This window comes from Heloderma suspectum, chromosome 7 (assembly GCF_057233095.1).
Source record: "Heloderma suspectum isolate Gila_16-S chromosome 7, 16-S_ref, whole genome shotgun sequence".
Classification (NCBI taxonomy): Eukaryota; Metazoa; Chordata; class Lepidosauria; order Squamata; family Helodermatidae; genus Heloderma; species Heloderma suspectum.
In genome coordinates this window covers 7,787,162-7,810,317 of record NC_139464.1, presented here as the reverse complement: position 1 = coordinate 7,810,317, position 23,156 = coordinate 7,787,162, and the positions used below count along the sequence as shown (strand labels likewise).

At 46.1% G+C, this 23,156-nt stretch overlaps 1 protein-coding gene across 1 annotated transcript in view; it reads right to left on the bottom strand.

Annotated features, from left to right (window-relative positions):
* Positions 1 to 23,156, bottom strand: part of PLXNA4 (plexin A4) — an 820,970-nt gene that overhangs the window by 657,090 nt on the left and 140,724 nt on the right. The window lies entirely within an intron of this gene.

Genomic DNA, 23,156 nt, shown 5'->3' with positions numbered 1-23,156 from the left:
CTACTGGGGAAGAGCAGAGGGAATTTCCAAGTAGCACCAGAAAGAGTGAAGCGGCTGGGCCAAAGCCGAAAGGACACTCAGCTGTGGATGTGTCTGGTGGTGAAAAGAAAGTCCGATGCTGTAAAGGACAATATTGTTTAGGAACCTGGAATGTCAGATCAATGAATCAAGGTAAGCTGGAGGTGGTCAAACATGAGATGGCAAGATTGAACATCGACATCTTGGGAATCAGCAAACTAAAATAGACAAGCATGGGCGAATTTAATTCAGGTGACCATTATATCTACTACTGCAGGCAAGAATCCGTTAGAAGAAATAGAGTAGCACTCATAGCCAAAAAAAGGGTGGGAAAAGCTGTACTGAGGTACAATCTCAAAAATGACAGAATGATCTCAGTACGAATCCAAGGCAAACCATTCAACATCACAGTAATTCAAGTCTATGCCCCAACCACTGAGGCCAAAGAAGCTGAGGTTGATCGGTTCTATGAAGATCTACAACACCTTCTAGAACTAACACCAAAAAAAGATGTCTTTTTCATCATAGGGGATTAGAATGCTAAAGTAGGAAGTCAAGAAATCACCGGGATAACAGGCAAGCATGGCCTTGGTGTACAAAATGAAGCAGGACAAAGGCTAATAGAGTTTTGCCAAGACAACACGCTGATCATAGCAAACACGCTTTTCCAACAGCACAAGAGGCGACTCTACACATGGACATCACCAGATGGTCAATATCAAAATCAGATTTCTACACATGGATATCACCAGATGGTCAATATCGAAATCCTTTGCAGCCAAAGATGGAGAAGCTCTATACAGTCAGTAAAAACAAGACCTGGAGCTGACTGTGGCTCAGATCATGAGCTTCTTGTTGCAAAATTTCAGCTTAAATTGAAGAACGTAGGGAAAACCACTAAACCATTCAGGTATGACCTCAATCATATCCCTTATGAATATACAGTGGAGGTGAGGAATAGATTTAAGGGATTAGACCTGATAGACAGAGTGCCTGAAGAACTATGGACGGAAGTCCATAACATTGTTCAGGAGGCAGCAACTCAATCCATCCCAAAGAAAAAGAAATGCAAGAAAGCAAAGTGGCTGTCTGATCTCTGATGAGGCTTTACAAGTAGCTGAGGAAAGAAGGGAAGTGAAAAGCAAAGGAGAAAGGGGAAGATATATCCAACTAAATGCAGAGTTCCAGAGAATAGCAAGGAGAGACAAGAAGGCCTTCTTAAATGAACAATGCAAAGAAATTGAGGAAAACAATACAATGGGAAAGACTAGAGATCTTTTCAAGAAAATCAGAGATATCAAGGGAACATTTTGTGCAAAGACGGGCATGATAAAGGGCAAAGAAGGCAGGGACCTAACAGAAGCAGACGAGATTAAGAAGAGGTGGAAAGAATACACAGAAGAACTATACAGGAAAGATCTGAATGTCCCTGATAGCCATGATAGTGCGGTCACTGAACTTGAGCCGGACATCCTAGAGAGGGAAGTCAAGTGGGCCTTAGGAAACATTATTAACAACAAAGCTAGCGGAGATGACGGTATTCCAGCTGAGCTATTTAAAATCCTAAAAGATGATGCTGTTAAAGTGCTGCACTCAATATGCCAACAAATTTGGAACACTCAACAACGGCCACAAGACTGGAAATGGCCAGTTTACATTCCAGTTCCAAAGAAGGGCTATGCCAAAGAGTGCTCAAACTACTGTACAATTGCACTCATTTTACATGCCAGCAAGGTTATGCTCAAAATCCTACAAGCTAGGCTTCAGCAGTATGTGAACCGAGAACTACCGGAAGTACAAGCTGAGTTCCGATGAGGCAGAGGAACTAGAGATCAAATTGCCAACATTTGCTGGATCATGGAGAAAGCAAGAGAATTCCAGAAAAACGTCTATTTCTGCTTCATTGACTACGCTAAAGCCTTTGATTGTGTGGATCACAACAAACTGTGACAAATTCTTAAAGAGATGGGAGTACCAGACCACCTTACCTGTCTCCTGAGAAATCTGTATGAGGGTCAAGAAGCAACAGTAAGAACCAGACATGGAACAACCGATTGGTTCCAAACTGGGAAAGGAGTATGACAAGGCTGCATATTGTCGCCCCGCTTATTTAACTTATATGCAGAGTACATCATGAGAAACGCCGGGTTGGATGAATCACAGGTCAGAATTAAGATTGCCGGGAGAATTATCAACAACCTCAGATACGCAGATGATACCACTTTAATGGCAGAAAGCGAAGAGGATCTAAAGAGCCTCTTGTTGAGGGTGAAAGTAGAGAGTGCAAAAGCTGGTTTGAAACTCAACATTAAAAAAATGAAGATCATGGCATCTGGCCCCATCACTTCCTGGCATATGGAAGGGGAAGAAATGGAAGCAGTGACAGATTTTACTTTCTTGGGCTCCAAGATCACCGCAGACGGTGACTGTAGCCATGAAATTAAAAGACGCTTGCTCCTAGGGAGGAAAGCTATGGCAAACCTAGACAGCATAGTAAGAAGCAGAGACATCACTTTGCCGACAAAGGTCTGTATAATCACAGCTATGGTTTTCCCAGTAGTAATGTATGGCTGTGAGAGCTGGACTATAAGGAAGGCTGAGTGCCGAAGAATCGATGCTTTCGGACTGTGGTGCTGGAGGAGACTCTTATGAGTCCCCTGGACTGCAAATCAGTCCATCCTAAAGGAAATCAACCCTGACTGCTCATTGGAAGGACAGATACTGAAGCTGAAGCTCAAATATTTTGGCCACCTAATGCGAAGAGAAAACTCCCTGGAAAAGCCCCTGAAGATGGGAAAGATTGAAGGCAAAAGGAGAAGGGGATGGCAAAGGATGAGATGGCTAGATACCATCACCAATGCAATGAATATGGACTTGAGCACACTCCGGGAGAGAGCGCAGGACAGGAAGGCCTGGCGTGCTATGGTCCATGGGGTCATGAAGAGTCAGACACGACTGAACGACCGAACAACAACAAGCCTGGAAGAGTTGGGCCTATTCAGTCAGAGTCTGAGTGAGCTCTGGCAGTGTTCTCAGAGCAGAGCCAGGGGGAGTCATTCAACTCTCTGTCCACCTGCTGGAAGCTGTCCATGAGAACCTGACAAAGGTGGGGTGGGGTTTGCAGAAGGGTCATCCAGGTTGAAGTGTCACTGCTAGGGCTGTATGAAATACTCACCCTGTTCTGGTTTGGGCATTCGTGGGGTGGGAGGAGGCGATCCGTCCCTCCCCCCAGAATCCTCTCCAGCTGGCTCCACTCTGCGGCAAGTCTGCGGAGCCACCAGCTGGGCCCATCCGCAACCAGACTTCCATCCGCTGCCAGGCTGTGGACTAGGGATGGCGGAGAATTTCTCCCCGAAACTTTGGGGGGCTGAGCGCCAACGTGTTCGGCCCCCCGAACAAGTTTCGGGGAGAAATTCTCCGCACCCCCCCCGCACCCCGCACCCCCCCCCCCAGGACGGGACTTACCTTTGGTGAATGTCCCTCCCGACGGCGGGTCCGGCCGGCGGTTCATCGGGTCTTCGTCCAGGGCGGGAGCGGCAGCCGGTCTTTCGACTGGCTGCCGCCACCGCAATTCCAATAAAAGAAAAAAAAAACGCCCCCGTGATAGTCTACGTGACGATTAACGTAGCCTATCACGGCTAGATCTGCAAAGTCAGCTGTGATAGGCTACGTAAATCGTCACATAGCCTATCACGGGTGACTTTAAAAAAAAAAAGCACGTACGGATAATGGCGGCCCCCATAGGGAGCCGCCATTCCCGTTCCTTATTTGGTCGCTGTAGTCTACGTAAAGATTACGTTTAATCTACGTAAATATTACGTTTAAACGCTATTTGCGTTGCCCTTATTTTCGCCGTAGTCTACGTAAAGACTACAGCGACCAAATAAGGAACGCGAATGGCGGCTCCCTATGAGGGCTGCCATTTGCGTACGTGCTTTTTTTTTTTTTTTAAAGTCACCCGTGATAGGCTACGTGATGATTTACGTAGCCTGTCACGGCTGACTTTGCAGATCTAGCCGTGATAGGCTACGTTAATCGTCATGTAGCCTATCACGGGGGTGTTTTTTTGTTTTTTTTTTACTTTTAATTTTGCGGCCGGGCGAGGCGAGGCGCCTCCTCCCCGGCCTGAATTTCGGCCGGGCGAGGCAGGAAGCCTCCCCCCCAGCCTGAATTTCGGCCGGGCGAGGCGGGAAGCCTCCCCTCCCGGCCTGAACTTTGTGGGGGGAGCAGCGAAGCGCCTGCCCCCCACCGCAAAAAGCTGCGAGACCAGGTAAGTGACTTTCGTGCACCCCTACTGTGGACGCAAATGGCGTCCGGCGTAGCCGACGCCATTTGCGTCCCTGCTCTTTGCCATGATAGGCTATGTAAATATTTATGTATGCTATCACCGAAAAGAGCAGGGATGCAAATGGCATCGGCTACGCCAGACGCCATTTGCATCCGCAGTCCAGGGCAGTGGACAGATGGTGGTGGACAGACCTGGACCAGCTGGCAGCTGGTAGGGCCCGTCCGGGGAGAATTTCAGGGGTGGCATGGGGGGAGTAGTCCGTTCCACCATGGACTCTGGGGGCGAGATGCCAGCCATCACCTAATAGGATATGTGAAAAAGCCCTGGTGGGTTTTCATTTGTGCTCTCTTGTCAAGTTTCCTGATCCCGCCAGTGCACATGCTCCGGCAGTCTGACCCTGGACACCCAAATCAATGAGATGTCTTTATTGCAGGAAATTCCACACCAAAAGCTTAATGGTTACACTCCTCAGAAGTCATATAGCTGATGGTCGGCAGCTATAGGCTCTATGTAATTCCAGAACAGTCCAAAGCTCAACACTACTACCGTGACTGAGATCCTCATCAATGTGGTTTCTCCATTGCCATCTCCATGGTTCTTAACACAAGGGAAGGGACTCTGGATTCCTGGGTACCTAACCCAGACAATCCTTTCACCGGGTTCCAACCCCAGACATGGAAAGGGAATGATTCCTGGAATGAACCCATCAGTCAATCAAGGGGTAACTTCTTGAAAGGCCTAACAACCCACACCCATAGGGAGTCCAACTCTGAATCTTTTGTTGATAACTCTAGGCTACATGGTCAAGGCCCATCAAGATCAAGGGAAGGGCATACCCACACATGCAAGGAGTTCCAGGCCACCGCTTTCGCACTGGCAACTCCATGCTGCATGAATTCTGGCAGAGGGAAGTCCAAAAGTCGTAGCTCAAACCCAGCCTGCTGTACTCTGACCTGACTACCAACACAGACACACAATCCACAGCAATGAGAGTTCAAGTCTATGAAAAGCCTCAGAGTACTTTTCCTGGCAAGTCCTTAACAATCCAATATGCCAGTCCATGTGCAGAGTGCCTCCTCAAAAGCCCAGGCAATGATGGATCCAAAAAGAGAAGGCTTCGGGCAATGAAAACAAGATGCTCCTTTGCCTCAGCTTAAAAGGGAAGGCGTGACTGTAGGACACCCCCTCCAGAACCCTTGACAGACAAGGGCCTTTAGCCTCTCAGCAAGGCCCCTGTGTAATCAGGGTGTCACTGCTCAGCCCTCCAGCAGTGACTACGGACGGTGGAGAAATACACCACGGACTCCAATGGCGCCAGATTCTAAAGAATCCAGCCTCATTCTGAATCCGGCCTATTCTGAAGAATCCTATAATTCTAAATTCTAAAGAATCCGGCCTCATTCTGAATCTGGCCTATTCTGAAGAATTCGATAATTCTAAATTCTAAAGAATCTGGCCTATTCTGAGAGGTATTCTGGGAGAAAGATTGCAACCACCAATGCCATGTTATTTGTGCAGCCATCATTTCCCCTCCACAAAATCGGTGGGGCCATTTCAACCCACTCTCCAGCAGGTGACACACATTTAACAGCCAGGTACAACGATGTTCATAACCTATTTCAATAGGGAAAACCTAGAAAACAAAATGTTCACAATCAGAACAGGGACATGCGAGCTTAGATGGCCTAACTTTCCCCCCCTTTCATGGGGAAAGCATTCCCATACCCCCTTTGTCGATGTGTTTGCTTTTCTGTATCTTTCTGTGAGGCATTCATCACAGCACAATCGGACATGAGGGGCTGTGCATTGGGTATCACTTGCTCCAGATCTCGGATGCTCTTATTTTCTTAGACAGCCTAGCATCCCAAAGGAACAGCTTTTGCCAGAAGTAACTGTTGTTTCTTCTGCCACCACTGTGAACCCACTCTGGAGCAGCTTCAGGTAGGGATGTTAGAGAAATCCACCACGGAGTCAAATGAGTCCAGAATCTGTGGCAGGATGGCCCCATTTACCTCCACTCCAGGAGAATTCCATGCAGAACGGCTCTCGGCTGCTTGCTTAACTGGAGCCGTTCCCCTCCACGCTGATCGACATAAAAATTTAAAAAATGGCGATCGGCAGGATGTGCCCATAGACTTATATGCAAAATAGAGCAGTGAATCTTGCGTATAAGTCTATGGACACATAGACTTATACACAAGATTCACGGCTCTATTTTGCGTATAAGTGTCCATAGACTTATACACAAGATTCACGGCTCTATTTTGCGTGTAAGTCTATGGGCACATCCTTCCGGCCGCCATTTTTTTAAGCAACATGGCGATCAGCGCTGAGGCAAACGGGTCCAGGTAAGCGGCCCTCAAGCTGGGCAGCTCCATAGAATCCTCGTGGAGCGGAGCCACTCCAGAGGATTCTGGGGGGAGGACTGGATCGCCCCCCCCGGGCAGATTCCCCACCAGAATGGACGGTGGGGAATCCGTACATCCCTAGCTGCAGGACACTCTGTTCATGCACAGATCTTTGTGCGAGGGAGGAGTTGGTCTACACGGCAGCCTGGTGCTAATTCCCAGAGTGTGTCCTCACAGCTTGTCCTTGGAAAGAGTGAGGGAGACTGGAGCAGGAAAGGGGAACATCAAGGCCTGCCCAATTTGGACTGCCCCTGCCAGGAGAAGAGAGGGGAATAAAGGCCATTCCACCACCCGGCTGACAATGTGCTTGGTTATTCTTCTTCCCTCCACATCCCTTTTTCCTTGCGTGCCATGCCTTTTTTTTAGACCATTGACTGTAAGCTGTTCCAGGAGCGTTTTTTAGCTGAGGAGCAGGATCAAAATACTTTAAAATAAATCAAATAATAATACATAATATTTTCTATTCCTGCTTGAAGCACTTTTTAGGATGCAATCCTGCGTGTTTATCTAGGAGTACTTTGTGCAGGGGTGAGCAACTTGTGACCCCCCAGATGTTTTGGCCTACAACTCCCATCGTCCATTACCATTGGCTATGCTGGCTGGCGCTGATGAGAGTTGTAGGCCAAAACATATGGTGAGCTGCAAATCACCCACCCCTGACATAGTGGGACTTACTTCCTGAGCAGGGCCATGCCAAAACTCCTCGCAGCACTTCCAAAACCGTTCTGGACACTGCCGAAAACCATCTCCTCCTTCTCATGAAAAAAAATCACCTACATTGCTTTTATAACTCATTCATTCATTTAAATACTTCTATGCTGCCCTTCCAGTGCCTATGCACTAGAAAGAGCACTTTCCAACCATTTCAAATCACAGTATCGTATTTAAAATCCAGTAAATAAAACTGCCATAAAAATGCAACAGAGGCAGAGACGGCAGATAAAACATAACTCTTAATAAAACATCAGGTACCACAAGCTTGATAGAATAAAATTGTCTTTTACTGCAGCTGGTGAAAGATTTCAAGAGCAGGGGCCTCTTTTCCATTGCCCTCTCTTGCCCTCATGTGCCTTCAGGGATAACATCATGCAACCAAATCCAATTCGCTGCTTATGAAGCTTTTCCATTCACACCATGAGCCCTGATTGGTTGTGGTGGCCCACATAACTAATCCAGGAAGAAAGTAGAAGCAGCAGCGGGGGTGGGGGAATGGGACTGAAGCCGTCATGGCCAGGAAAAACAATGGTGCAGAAACATGATTTTTTTTAAAGGGGAATATTCACACAGAGGAGGTGGTTGGCGGCGGGGGGGCGGGATTGTTGTATCCAGCTGAAATTGCAGCTCCGCATCTGAAAATCAAACATGAACGTTTGGTGTATGCAGTGGAGGCTGGTAGCTTTGGTTTTGGTAGGGCCGTGAATCCATTCTGGGTTTCAGTCAGAACCAGCCAGAGCTCCAAATGATCTGTCCAAGGTTCTGAACCTATTTTAGGCTAGGGTTCAGCACCTTGGATAGCTCTTTTAGAGTTCTGGCTAGCTGCCTGTGACCGAAACCCAGGATGGATTCACAGCCCCACTAAAACCGGAGCCACCAACCTCCACTGCATGCATCGTACCAGCCCCTCGGTTTTGCAAAAAGTGCTTTATAATCTCAAATCTTAAATTTCGATCTTACATTTGAGAAGGCTTTCCAGTTTTGAAAAGTGGCATGCACAGCTCTTAATCAGTCGATAATATTTTGTTTGCCCCATAGCAAGCTGATGTTAGCATAACCATACATATCGAATATGCATTTCGTTTGTCAATAAAAAGATGTCAGTGGGATTCAATTACTCAGCGGGGGTTTCTTCTCATTCTGTTTGTTTCCTTCAATTGCCCAGGAGCCACACGGGCTGGCACTGTGCCCTCTCCCTTCCCTTTCAGTTCCTCCCCCCTGGACCCCAAAGACCACACATTTCCCGTCTTGCATGGCCCACCAGACACTCCCCCCTCCCCTTCCTTGGGAAAGAAAGAGCCGCCATTTGTACCACTTCTTAAATTATTAAACACACAAACTTGGGCCAGACATTAATATTTCATTTGCAGTTTAGATGCCTGATATGAATTACTGGCTGCAGGAACAGCCGGGAAGTAAAAAACAACAGCAGCAGCAGCAGAATCTCATGCAGAGAGGAGAAAGCGTCTTGCCGGGATCTTCCCTGCATGCATGCACCCTCCCTGCAGTTAAATTGGGGATTTCCCCAGCACAACTCATGTCATTGTAGCCCGGCTTTCCTGCTGCACTACACAGACATGCCAATCACCTTCATTTGTATAGCACCGTGGAGCATTCAAAACACATAGACAATATTTCATTCCTCTTTACATCAACCCTTTAAGGTAGGTTGGCACTGTTATCCCCGTTTTGTGGATGAAAAGCAGGGCAGGGAGGGAGAGTTGAACTAGGGTTCACAGCTCTTCACCACTACACTCCAACTGTGCCCCAGCCTTTGGAGAATTCTGACTGATGACAGAGGAGAAACTGCCCCCACTTGGGGATGTACAGACTGTGTAAAATCCACGCCGTCTGTGTGTCGCGGACTGTCAGGTGCCTTTTGCTCTACTGTCGGCCCACAGCTGGATGCATTTTTTTTCATCGTGTGGAGAAATATGCAAATAATTATATCAGTATTTACATAAGTATTTACATATTTGCATAAATATTTACATAATTTACCTTTGTAAATAATATCCAGCGTATTGTCCCCCATTCCGTACAACATTTGCTCAGCAGAAATGTGCATATTTTCCTATGAATTTACATGTGTAAATTTCAGGGAAGTAAGAAAAATCATCCAGAAGTCCACGGACTCCACGTGGCCTGAGGGGGTCACTCGGCAGTGGATTCCACAGGTTGGATGGTTAGAAATACGAGCTCATTTTAGTCCATCTCGAATTTCTCCAGTATCCCTACCCCCACTGCTTGTCCTGCTTGGAACTGTTACAAATTCTAGCACTGGAACACAATGCAGGATCTTGCTTATTCCACTTCCCTTATACAGACAGTGCAGGGGTGGGTCAGAAGTGAGCAGTCTTGTAGGTATGGTTAGGGGTTAGGGGAGGAATTCATTCTATTCACATTTTAATGTGAATTTACCTACATTTGCACTGTTAAACCACCATGTGAACCGAAACTCAGTTATCCTTCCAAAATGTGCACTTCTCCAAATTTTGCAACTGAGTTCTCCAATCAAAAAGTGCATACAAAGGGCAGGATGAGGGGACACAGGGCAAGAAGGGGTGGCTTCCTAGGACAAATACCAATTTGTTCTCAAATTCAGTTCTTGGGGCACTGAAATGAGGCTATTGAATTTTTGCCCACACTGGGGAAGCCTTTGAGCAAACACCATTCTTTCTTTAAAAAAATAGATCTCTTCTCCACATAGTGAATGATTCTAAAATTTGTTCTCCTGTCTGGCTGTGCATCACCCAAGTCTAAATTATGGATCGTACATAAAGATCTGTTCCATCATGGGAAAATCCCCACCCCACACCCCACACTGCCTTGCTCTCACTCAACTGTAATAAAAGCGTCTCCAAGCAAGCAGGAAGATTTCTGAGATTCCCTTTGGTGTCAGGGCAAGGTCATCTCCTCCTGCAGGAGTCAGCAAGTTTCTCACCAACTCCATTCCCACCGCCAGAGATTAACAATCTGTTTCTAATCTTTTATGGGGTTCCCTCGCTGTCGTTTCTACACCCCCTAGCCACTTATGTGATTCCTCGTCAATTGTTATTGGTGTTTTTCAATTATTTTTGTGACACTCTCTGAAATACATTTGTATATGAAAAGCGCTCAATGCGGCTCCATTCCACTTCACCCAATTCTGCCGCTCTCTCATTATCAGCAGGCTGTTCCTTTGGAGTGGAACGGCCAAAAAACGGCAAGGAAAACCCTGTCCTCCCAGCCTTCTGCCACATGACTGCATTGAGTGTGAATATAACTGGGCTGCGCAAAGTCTGGGATCTAGAATCCCACACTAACCGTGTATTCCTATGCCTGTTTAATCCACGTAAACTGCACCCAGTTCAATGGGGTTTACTCCCAGGTAAATGTGCTTAGGATTGCAGCCTCACTATATCTTGGCTGCGGCTGCTGCTGAATAGCCAAAGTCATCAGTCTCTGTGGAAACAAAATAAGTCGTGCAAGTATTGCAGAAATCTGCATAGCTTTCCCTTTTGTATAATTTGCAGGATTCTTTCTAACCAGAGCCTAAGGATTCTGATCTTTTCATTTTGATGGTGTTTAAAAGGGGATTAGACAACTGCATGGAAGATAAGGTTATCTGGGGCTGCCAGTCATGATGGTTAGATGCTACTTCCAAGATGAAAAGCAGCATGCTTCGGCATACCAGTTGCTGGGAGCCACTGGAGCAGGGGTGTCCCTCCAGATGTCCCTCCAGATGTTTGGCCTACAATGTTTATCAGCCCTAGACAGCATGGTCAATGGTGAAGCATGATGGGAGTTGTAGGCCAACATGTCTGGAGAGACACAAGCTGCCCACCTGTGCAATCGCGGGAAGATGCTGTTGCCCTCATGTCCAGCTTCTGGGCTTTCCAGAGGCATCTGGTTGGCCACTGTGGGAAACAGGATGCTAGGTGAGATGGACCTTTGGTCTGATCCAGCAGAGTTCTTCTTACATTTTCTGCTAAATATAATAATTTCAATCTGGTGTTTTAATCTTTTTTATCCTTTTACTGTTTTATTTCTCCTGTTCACCACTCCGAAATCTGTTCTAGATATGCAGTGGTATACAACTATTGTAAATAAATAAAAATAAATAAACTCGTCATCATTGGAGGCAAGGTACTGGGCTAAATGGACCACTAGGTCATCCCATCACATAGTTCTAAGGCCCTTTACTCCCATGTAAATCTCATCCACACAAAGCATTCTGTCATAAGAGGGTTCTATTTGTTTTATTTATTTCTACCTTGCCATGTTCCAGGTTAGGACATGAGAAAACAAGTTGAAATACCCATTCACATAGAAAGCTATGGAAAGCTAGGGGAAAGGGGGATTTGTGAAAAATGATGCCCCTCACAAAATGCACCTTCCCCCAAAGCAGCTGGGGTGGGGGTGGGGTGGGGACTAGGGATGTGCAGGTTGTGTGAAATCTGTTCTGTCTGTGTTTCATGGATTGTCAGGCGCCTTTCATTCCGTCATCCATCCATCCATGGAATTCAATTTGTTTTGTTTCCAAATTTGTGCAAATGCACATTCACGCAAATGTGCCAATTCCCCCCAAATGTGCATTTTCATGCTTTAGCCTCTGGGGGAAATGCAAATTTTGAGCCAGGTTTTTTCTTTATTTTGCATATTTTTCCATGGCGAAATTTGCGCAGAATTTAGGAAAGGCAGAAAACCAGTCTGCAACTCCACAGAATCCTCTGAACAGGGGAAAGGCCAGTCCGCTGCAGAATCCACAGGTCGGTTTCATGACAATCCAAACTTATTTGGTTCCATTGCAGATTTCTCCAACATCCTGAGGGGGAACAGGCCAACACTCTACACAGCTTTTTTTAAGGACTGAACACAAACCCATGAAGAATATCTCTATCCAGGCTATCAATGGTTACTAGTCTTGATGGTTATGTGCTCCCTCCAGTACCAGAGGCAGTGAGCTTGTGTACACCAGTTGCTGGGGAACATGGGTGGGAGGGTGCTGTTGCACTCATGCCCTGCTTGTGGATTCCTGGTAGACATCTGGTTGGCCACTGTGTGAACAGAATGCTGGACTAGATGGCCCCTTGGTCTGCTCTAGCAGGGCTCTTCTTATGTTCTTTTGTTCTTACTTCCCAGTGGATTCTGCTCTTTCTTTGTGTATCTTTCTAAAAGGAAACCAGTACTATATGGTGCCAGCTGGACTGGTTACCAATGTGTTTCCAAACCCAATTTAAAGTGCTGGTTTTGACCTTAAAAGCATTAAATGGTTTGGAACTAAATTACTTGAAGGACCGCCTACACCCGTATCAGCCTGCCTGTACTTTTAAGATTGAAAAGAGAGGCCCTTCTCATTCACCCATCTGTGGTATGCAACTACACAAGACAGGGACTTTTTCGCAGTGTCCCCACATCTCTGGAATAGTTTGCATTGAGGGACCTCCAGGCCCCATCAATGCAGGCCTTTATGAAGGCTCTGAAAACATGCTACTTTACTATGCCTTTCCGCTGATTATGTTTCAGCCGCCTGGGTCATGGCTGCAGATTTCTATTGTAAGTTTTATTTTATGCTGGGGTTTGTTGTTTTTTAGAATGTTTGCTGCTATTGCTGTTTTCATTGTGCTTTTACTGTTTTTTATTGGGATTTTAACATTTTTAGTTCCGCCATCAGTTTTTATTATGTTTTTTTGTTATACACCACCTTGAAAGGGCTCCTGCCCTGAAAGACAGCCAAGAATTATTTTAAATAAATAATAAGCAAGTACGACTCTTCAGAAGTACATTGAGGTTTGTGATCATTCTGTAGAATTCAACAGAGGGAAGCATCAAAAACAAAAAGAAAAGAAGGGCCAAAACAGAAAGAAGCAGCATGGAACGTGGTGTGAAAAGCTGTCCACCTCCGCAGGGTTGCATCAAAGAGTTCTCTAATTAGAAGGGCGTAAGAGCATCCAGTAGTAAGGTTTGCCAGCCATGTTTGCTGTCTATGCAAAGGAAGTTTATCACTGGACTACAAGGGGACAAAAGAGCACAAATCAATTAATTGATGTTATTCAAACCATTCATGATTCAGTAAATGTGTGTTGTTTTGTTTAACTCAAGTTTTCATTATGTTTTCATCCATTTAATTACATGTTAGAGTGCTGGCGATTGCTCATTTGTTGTGAAGACCCATGAGCTCTCTGCTGAATGTGTCACATTGCATACTCATAGATAACTCCCAGTCCCACATACAGAAAACAAAGCCACACAATGTAACATATGAAGCCACTCTGCAAACCTTGCGTCTCTTACTCTTAACCGGTGAATCCGTTCATTAGGGAATCGGGATGGGTGAACATTTTGTTTCATTTCGGTTTTGGTAAGAATTTACCAAAATTCGCAACATTCTCCATATTCAGACCAAAACACCTTGAGATTTAAAAACTTCAAATGTGGGATAAACTGAAATGGGCAGATTTGTCCATCCAGGTCCTGCACATTGAGAGCTTTGTTCTTACAACTCTGGGTTTGAACCCCTATGTATTCAGCTACGTTGGTGGTGCTGAAGTGAGGCTGACACCTCTTTTTTTTCCCAACAGGCTCCTCATCTTTAACAGCTATGTGGTGGGTACCTCATGGCCCTCTCCTTGCTGGGAAGAGCTGTACCTTAATTTGGATGGTGCAGCTGGGTGAGAATTTCATTTTTGATCCGAATTTACCAATATTTGCAAAGTTCTTCATATTCGAAAGAGAAAGAACTCGAGATTTAAAGAGTTCAAGTATGGGAGAAAGTGTAACTGACAGATGTTTTCATTAACTGTTTTTGCACTCTACACGCATCTTGTGCATAGCTCCATGGAGATATCCGGGAAGCCCAGCCCAATCAGATCTCTTATCTGTGTGGACTTGCAGGGACTACACCTGCTATACTTTGTGTGTTTGATGTAGGAGACCCGGCCGGATTTATTCATCAAGATACTGTTCTGCCTACGGTAAAACAGCAAATAGATTCCTCTCTCCCCAAATCAAGATGCATAGTAGGCAAGACCAGCCAAGTTATTTTGGTACCTAAGACAGAAAATCCTGCACGTGGTTCTCCCTGGGAGTAAAAATTCAATTAAATCACTAACAATTTGCTGCCTTTTCCTGACACCCCAAATCAGCTGCCTGAGGCAGCTGCCTCATTCGGCCTAATAATGGCTTCCCATAGCAATCAATTAGGAACGTGTACCTCTGCCCACCAGTGAAAGTCTCTTAGCTTTCTCAGATGCTTTGCCTGAACAGGAGCCTCAAAACTGGCCTCCAACTCCAGGCAACATTCAGAGGCAACTGTCAACAGGCATGAAAGACAAATCCAGACTGGCAACTGTTTTTCTGATTAAGGGGAGCAATCATTATAACATGGTCTGCAAAAGCACATCCACAAGTTCATACTTGAGCTCCAGCACTAAAGCACCACGCATCTCCAATGTGTTCTTTTATGCATGTACAGGTAACTGCAGATGTTCACCTTCCAACATCTGGGAGGTTGTAAAGAGGGAGATCGATCCACTCACCCCATCCCCTACCAAAATGGAAGCAGAGCCAAGAAAAAAGTAGAGTAAAATTCATGATTTATGTATGATGCTTAGCCCCCATTCTTCTTCCAAAGAGATCAGAGCAGCTCACATGTGATTCCTAGATGGCTCCCATCCAAGAAGCAGGCATGGCCAAACCGATTTAGCTTCAGGAGTAGAACAGTGCCAAGCAGCGCATTACATGCAAAATGTCTATAGCAGTTACTGAGCGGTCCCTCTCCCCACTTTATTTATTCATCTGCTTGAATAGCTTCTTCAGGAGGGGATGACTAGAAGTGGAGAAGTGGTGTTTAACCCTTTATCTACATGCCATTTCCCTGCTCCAAATCGCCCCTAAGACATCAACAGCCACAGGTTCCAACTGCTTGTCTCTCCTGTGTCTCCAGATGAGGTGTCTTCACAGCCAATGACACCAAATTATTTAGGGTGGTTAAAACAAAAAGGGATTGTGAGGAGCTCCAAAAGGATCACTCCAAACTGGGAGAACGGGCATCTAAATGGTAAATGCAGTTCAGTGTAAGCAAGTGTAAACTGATGCACGTTGAGGCAAAAAAATCCCAACTTCAAGGATAGCCTGATGGGATCTGAGCTAGCAGTGACCGACCAGGAAAGAGATCTTGGGGTTGTGGTGGACAGCTCAATGAAGATGTCAACCCAGTGTGTGGCTATTGTAAAACAGGCAAACTCCATGTTAGGCATAATTAGAAAAGGAATTGAGAATAAAACTGCCAACATCATACTGCCCCTATATGGTGTGGCCACACTTAAAATGCGATGTCCAGTTCTGGTCACCACACCTTAAAAAAGATATTGTAGAGCTAGGAAAAAGGGCAAAAAAGGGCAACTAAAATGATCAAGGGGCTGGAGCATCTCCCTTATGAGAAAAGGTTACAACATCTGGAATTGTTTAACTTGGGGGGGAAAGGAGGGTAAGGGGAGACATGATAGAGTTCTACAAAATGGATAGGGAGACTTTTTTCCCCGTCTCTCAAAATACTAGAACCTGGGGTCATCCTATGAAGCTGACTGGTGGGAGATTCAGGACAGATAAAAGGAAGGACTTTTTCACACAGCACATAGTTAAACTATGGAATTCGCTACCATAGGATGTAGTGATGGCCACCAATTTGGATGGCTTTAAAAGGGGGTTGGACAAATTCCTGGAGGGAAAGGCTATCAATGGCTTCTAGATGACTATGTGCTACCTCTAGTACCAGAGACAGTGAGCCTAGGTACACCAGTTGCTAGGGAACATGGGCGGGAGGGTGCTGTTGCGTGCATGCGTGTGGATTCCCAGTTGACAACTGGTTGGCCACTGTGTGAACAGAATGCTGGAGTAGATGGACCCTTGGTCTGATCCAGCATGGCTCTTCTTACGTTCTTCTGTTAGCTGCTGTAGAACAGCCCTCCCCTCGAGATGCATTGAATGACAGATCCCATCATCCCCAGCCAGCATGGCCATCGGATGACACCAGGCTAGGGAAGGATGATGTAGAATGCAAGTGGTAGAACCACGAAAGGAAATTGGCAAGACCTCAGAGGAATTTCAAGGGAAGCTAAAACAGTTCTCATAAAAGCAGAGAAATTCCTCAGGGAAGTTTCACACATCTCTATCAACCACAATTTTTTAAAAAAAAATCCTTTGCCAGGCAGATCACAGATGAATAATCCCGAACGAATGGTAAACTATTTCCTCAATGGGAGCTAACCATTAGGAGATAGTTGGAAATTCAGGGGTTGGATCCAGACTTAGTCATGCTTATAGTAGACTCATTAACATCCATGTTAGTCAAGGTTAATGTGTCCCACTGATTTCAGTGGGTCTAATCTAAGCAGGGATAAGTCTGGATCCGACCCTAAGAGTCGGATCAACACTAAGGTAGTTGAACTCTGGTTCCACTGAAATCAGTGGAACAAATTAGTCATGACTAGGGATGGGCGAACTCACCATAGCTCACCCCATGCACCGCCCACTGAACCCCCTGCCAGCTGCCTGACCCTACCCACCATGTGCAGCAAGCCGCCAGGCAGTCCACAAGCACCAGGTGAGTGCCACACAGCTGCCCACTCCTTTGCCCAGCTGCCATCTTCGTAAGTATGGTGGCCTCTCTTGTAAATAACCATTTACGCAAATGGCAGCCATAAAGGGACCATTTATGCAACATCGCAGGCATAAATGATCTATTTACGTCCAGGGGCTGAGCCGGTGAGAAATCACCAACCGGATGCCTGCACTGTTCCTAGTCATGACGCATGGTGTAGTGGTAAATTTTGATGTGCAAAAGCTCATCATGACAGCTCTCATAGCCACACCCCAAGGAAAGTCCAAGAATTCAGGCAGCTGTGTTGATCCATGGGGACGTGTGTATGTGTGCATGTCTTTATGACTGGGGAGACATGGGTCTCACATTTCATATTGACTAGGTGACTTTGGACCAGTCATTATCTGAGTCTAGTCTACCTAACAAAGAGGATCATGTGCCAGTCCCAAGCTTAAAATACTGGCAAATACCACATCAGACTACAGATGATTCATAGCTCCTGCCATGAAAAGAATACTGGAGCTGCACTCCCTCGCATTCCTGCACCACTGTGCCACTGGTCATGACTTACATCCCACTGATTTTAAAGGCAACTAAGTTCAAGTAATGTAATCTGGATCCATCCCTTCATGTCTGAATGAGATATCCATCAGAGCTTGGGAAGGTGACAACATAAGGGTGAGTGGGTGTGGATGTAAAACAGCAGTTCGCAGTTTGGGTAGAGAATACAAGGCATGCATTTCTATCATTTTGAACCCTTTCTTCCTTTGTTTTATTTTCAAAATGCCATGTAAACTCTGATCTCCTTAAATAAATCCAATTTTAACTTCCGTTTATTATAATTCAGGGCATGGGGCTCATTAACACTGGCTCCTACTCCCGTTTGGCAAATATATCACTGCAAGGTTTGGATTCCCCACCGTTCTTGGACTACTTTTGGTTTACTTTATTTTGAAAACAATGACAAGAAGGGAATAGTTAAGGAGCTGCTCTAACTGCCTAGAAAGGTTAAATGGTGCCAACTGATTTGGACTCTTATGAACTGGAGCCTACCTGTATTCCACTTTGACCCCAATGTGTCATACCGGCACACGCAATTAGCTTTAATAAAACGTAGTGGTGATACAGTTCTGCCTGAAAGCATGGCTGTGTATCTTTGTGGTTTCCTTTAACGGAGGCTGTTTGTGTGTTTAGAGTTTCTCCTCCCCCCCCATCACTAATTAGGTAGATTTCTCATGCAGTAATTTAAAATCTGCTAATTATCCCAGAGTCTGTATACAAAAGGAGGGAATTCTCTCACTTATTAGCCAGGCACTAGTGTGCGTGGGCAGGGGTGGGGGGGATCTTAAAAGGTCAAGAAGCTGTCAGACACAAAGCAAACCCCAGGAATTAACTCCATGACTGGATCTTAAATCAATTTTCTCTTTCACTCTGAACTAACTGCTACATCGGGGGCTCAATGCAACCTAGAAAAGACTGCCTGTGGCCAGTTTCCAAAGAAGATACTTCATTAAAGAGAAACTCAAAGTAGAACCAAACTTTTTCTGCATTTGAAAATTCTCCGTTTCTCTCAAAATCAGACAGAATAGGAGAACAGAGAACCTTCCCAAGAACAGAGGTCAGCAACTACATGAACCAGCAGGCCAATTCAGAACCCAACACAAGGGTGAAGTCTACCCTTTACCCCCCCTAACTCTTGCAGCAATTTCACAGTTGCACGGAGTACAGAATTAGGTAGCGCTATGGAAATTATCCTGAGAACCTCTCCTTTTACTTATTTGTTTATTTTTAAATTATGTGTCCAGTCCTTAAGGTGGCGAAGGAATCTTAGAAACTTGGGTCAGGGCAACATTTCCAGTTCTTGGAGGATGGGCCTTGGGGTTTGTCCGGTTCTGATTCGCCAGCCCCATACCTGGCAAAAATAAGCAACTATATGCAAACATTCTTAAGTTGCAAATGTACGCTGTGGGATTCTTCTTTATTATGGTTTCGTGTAAACTAGGATTCACAGTGAAAACAGCCGAGGGATGAGCCTTGGCACAAATCAAGTGCTGGGAAACTTTAATGAGCACTGAGGGAGTCCAGGTCCCCAGCAATACTGTGTCTCGTTGTCAGAAGAATGTCAACTGTCTGAGCATGGCACAGGGAGGCAACAGGCCCTGAGGTTAAGCTGCTGACACCAGGGCCAGCATCACGGATTGGCATAGCCAAGGGCCCACAGCCCAGCAGGAACTATCTGACAGCAGCCCCCTGGACTTGCTCCTCCTCTTCACCCTTGTAACCTGCTTGTTCACCTGCCTCTTGATCTGGCACAGACAATGGTGGTGGTGAGAAGTGTAAGGGAAAAACTGGAGGCTAAAATTTCAGGGTCCCTGGTGCTGGATACCTAGGCACACCTACTTTAAACAACCTCGGTTTGTCCCCGATGTGGTACGTGAGGTTCCTTTGGGGAACAAGACCAGAGTGTTCACACTCACCCAGATTTACTTAAATTCTACAAATAAGGGCCAAAACAATGATATAGGCTAAATGTATTTATTGAAGAAAGATAAAAGATAAAGTTTTAACAAGCACACAAATCTTCCACGCAGCAACAAAGCAAAGATAAGACATACTCACAAAGCATTACTTTACCATGAAGGGTCAGGGGACTCTCTCCTATTCCAAATCCTGGCTTTAACCATGGCCTATAACATAGACCACAGTGTAGCAGGCTCGACCCGGAGTAACGAAGGAAGACTCAGATCTCTTCTGTGTACCCCATTATATACCCTCTCAAAGTTGGTGTCCTCCCCTCTAATACATATTCCAAAATCTTTACAACTATTGGTCCACATCATCCTGTACATCCCATCTCATTACACATTTCCCAAACATTCCCTCCTACCTCTTGTTTAATACGAAACAGGTCTAAGTTCTCCTTTTAAGTGGTCAACAGCTCCTTTTTTCTTCCCTTTATTTCCAGAGAGGGGAATCCCCAACCACAATGTGTTCTTATCTACAACCCCTTACTTTTTACCCAGTTTCCTAATATGGAAGACACAGTTGATAAGGCTGGAAGGTTATCAAAATATCTCTTATCACCATCAGCATCTACAAAGCTTCTAATACAGTGGATCTTACACCCCTACTTGCCCCAATGCAAACTGGATTCCCCCCCCCCATAAGCACCATCTCTTACCCCTTAAACTTTAAACTCCCCATACCCCATATGGTACCCAAATGTAAAGTGCAAGGCCCAAGACAATCCTTCCAGAAGATGCCACAGTCTGCTTGCTCCCTAGCTCTCTGCCCAAGAAAGAGGATGGGGAGTGATAGCAGCTGGTGAGAATGATAGTGCAAAGGTAGACTCCGAGGGAGAGGGCCCATTGAGGGTGTCTTGCCCAAAGGCCCTCAAAAACCTGGAGCTGACTCTCTCACCATCTGCTACAAACAGTACATGAGACATACCCCTCTCTACCATCTCCTTCAAAAGGTCCCCACTCTTCTAGACCATTTGTACCTGAAAGGTGCCATTCAGAAGCCGAAGGCAGTGGCACAACATGCTAAGAGCCATCATGGCTGTCAGGATCAGCTCAGTCTGGGAAGCTCTGCAGCTCCACCTGGGGGCCAGACATAGAAGACAGCCTGGCTCACAGTATTTGCAGGATTAGGCCCTGGCCCTGCAGGTGCTCCCTGGTCCTCTAAGGCAGACCAGCTGGGAGCCTCAGGGAGCCCTACAAAGGGCTTCCTCTTCCTGTCAAACCTTGTCACAGCAACATGAGTCATTGTGGGGGCAGCATCATGCTCCAGTTGCTTGTGTCTGATCTTTGCTACGCTTTGCTGGTTCTTGACCCCTGCCTTTCGACTCTGCTTTTGCCTCTGGCCCTGACATGCCTTGTTTGGGCCTGACTCTTGCCCAGGGAGCCTCTGCTCTCTGCCCACCTCCATCCCTCCTGGCCCTGGTGCTCTCGCCAAGGATGCCTGCCACCCATGCCCCAGACCTCACAACAGCATTCAGAGCCACCCCACCCAGCTCTCTGACATCAAAGCAGCAACGCAAACTGCAGCCGGAGGAGCTGAGACATCTGAGCAGATCACCCACACAACATCAAGATCGTTTGGGGTCATCACGCCGATGGCGTTTTCCTTCCCACACCGGTATCAGCAGCAGTAAGACCTCTGTAAGTCTGGAGAGGGCCAAGCCCCTGCCCCTCCCTGGTGGGGCTGAACTCTACCAGCACACTGATCGCTTCCTTCGAGTCATCTGCAAATTGCAAAGAATGAAGGGGATTCTCTTAGCTTCTGCTGCTCCAAAGCCCAAGGTGACATGAGATCATCTTCCTCCTCCCTCCTCTCCCACACAGAGGAGGGCTGGGGATGGTTCTCCCTGTTGCGCTGAGCTTTGGAGCAAGTGGACAGATTACTAGAGCCCAGAGCAATGTGAGAGATGCCCCCTCTTCCCCCTCCCAAGTTCCACAAGTGGTCATCAGGGAGGTCAGTGGCGGACACCAATAATGGCTGACTTCTGAGCCAAGTTAAAATTTTTGGAGGCAGTGCAGGAAGAAGGAACAATGCGCAGGGCTTAAATCCCACATGACTGTATGTAACTGAAGGTTTCTGCCAGAGTTGAAATGGGACTTTTGAGTCAAATCCCGCCAACGTAGAATTTAAACAAGTTTCCTTAGGTTTTGAAGAATGAAAGCTAAAGCCTAAACAAATTAGGGGGAAAGTCAAAGTGGGATGATTGGATTAGCAAGAGCTCCAGGCTTAAGAAATGGATGGTTACGACAAAATAGCAAGCACGTCTCTGCTACTAATCTAACATGAAATGAAGAAGAGGAAAAAATATAATGGGGTTAGATGAGAAATTTAACACATGAAAGATCATTAACACTCTTCATGTGAGTTAGCAATTCATTCATCAAGCAAACATGAGTTTAGAAGTTCAGCTTCACACACACACACCACTGAGGCTCCTGATTTAAGTGAAATGATTTATGAAATGTTTTTGCCCCTAGTTTAGCCAGAAGTAAGACTGAGCAGAATTTGCCATTTTAAAAGGAGGCAGCTCATAGAGATGACAACCGCTGTATCGGTCCAAATGAGTAAATCAAAGCTTATAAGAGCAATCCTATGTACTACAGAGCGGGCGGCGGGGTAATTGCAATGGAGATCCACAGCATCCAAAGCCTTGCCTACTCATGTGCTGCAGCAAGGGCAGGAGTTGTGTGTGTGTGGGGGGGAGCTTTTTTCCTTTACTGCTCCCATCCACACCAATGGGAGGGAACTAATCCCATCAAGCCCAGGAATTTGGCACCTTTTTTTGGCCATGTTGGGGGAACAAGGAGGCTTTGGATCCTGCAGATAGAGATGTGTGCATTTTATAAAGTCTGTTCAATCTATGTTTCACAGATTGTCAGGTGTCTTTTGTTCCATTGTCTGGTGACTGGTGGAATTGGACTTTTCCCCACTTCCTAAATTTGCGCAGATTTGCATTTGCGCAAAAATCTGCACTTGCAAAAATGCACAAATCCCCCCCGAAATGTGAAAGCCCTGCAATGTGCAAATCCCCCCCCCCTCCCCAATGTGCATTTTTATGCTTTAGGCTATGAGGGCAATGCACTTTTTTTGCTGTTTTTTAAAATGTTATTTTACATATTTTTCTATGACTAAATTTGTGTAAAATTCTGGAAAGTAAAAACAACAACTGGTCTGCAAGTCTGCAGAATCCGTGTGACTCGGGAAGAGCTGGTCTGCTGTGAAATCCACGGGTTGGATTCATAGAAAGCCGAAGTCCTTTGATTCCATTGTGGATTTCTCCAACATCCCTACATGCAGATGCATGCCTGCCCCTGAGACATCCAGGTTCTGTCCCTCCGCCTGCAATGCTGGCAGGGCACCAGTGTAAACAGGTGGGCAGCAGCCCACGGTGAGGGCCAAAGCTGCTGGCTGTGTTGCCAAGGCGACAGGGCTCATGTTTATGCCTTCCCAGAGCCTAAGTGTCTCACGAGAGGCCTGGAGGCCTCTCTGCAACCACACACCTTGCCGTGCAATCTTTAAAAGGAAGCTGTGAGACTGCCTCCGTAAATGGCTGCTGCAAGGCAAGGGATGGCGGAGGGAAACCTACGTTGCTGCCAACCACTTCCCCCTCTACATCTGGGAC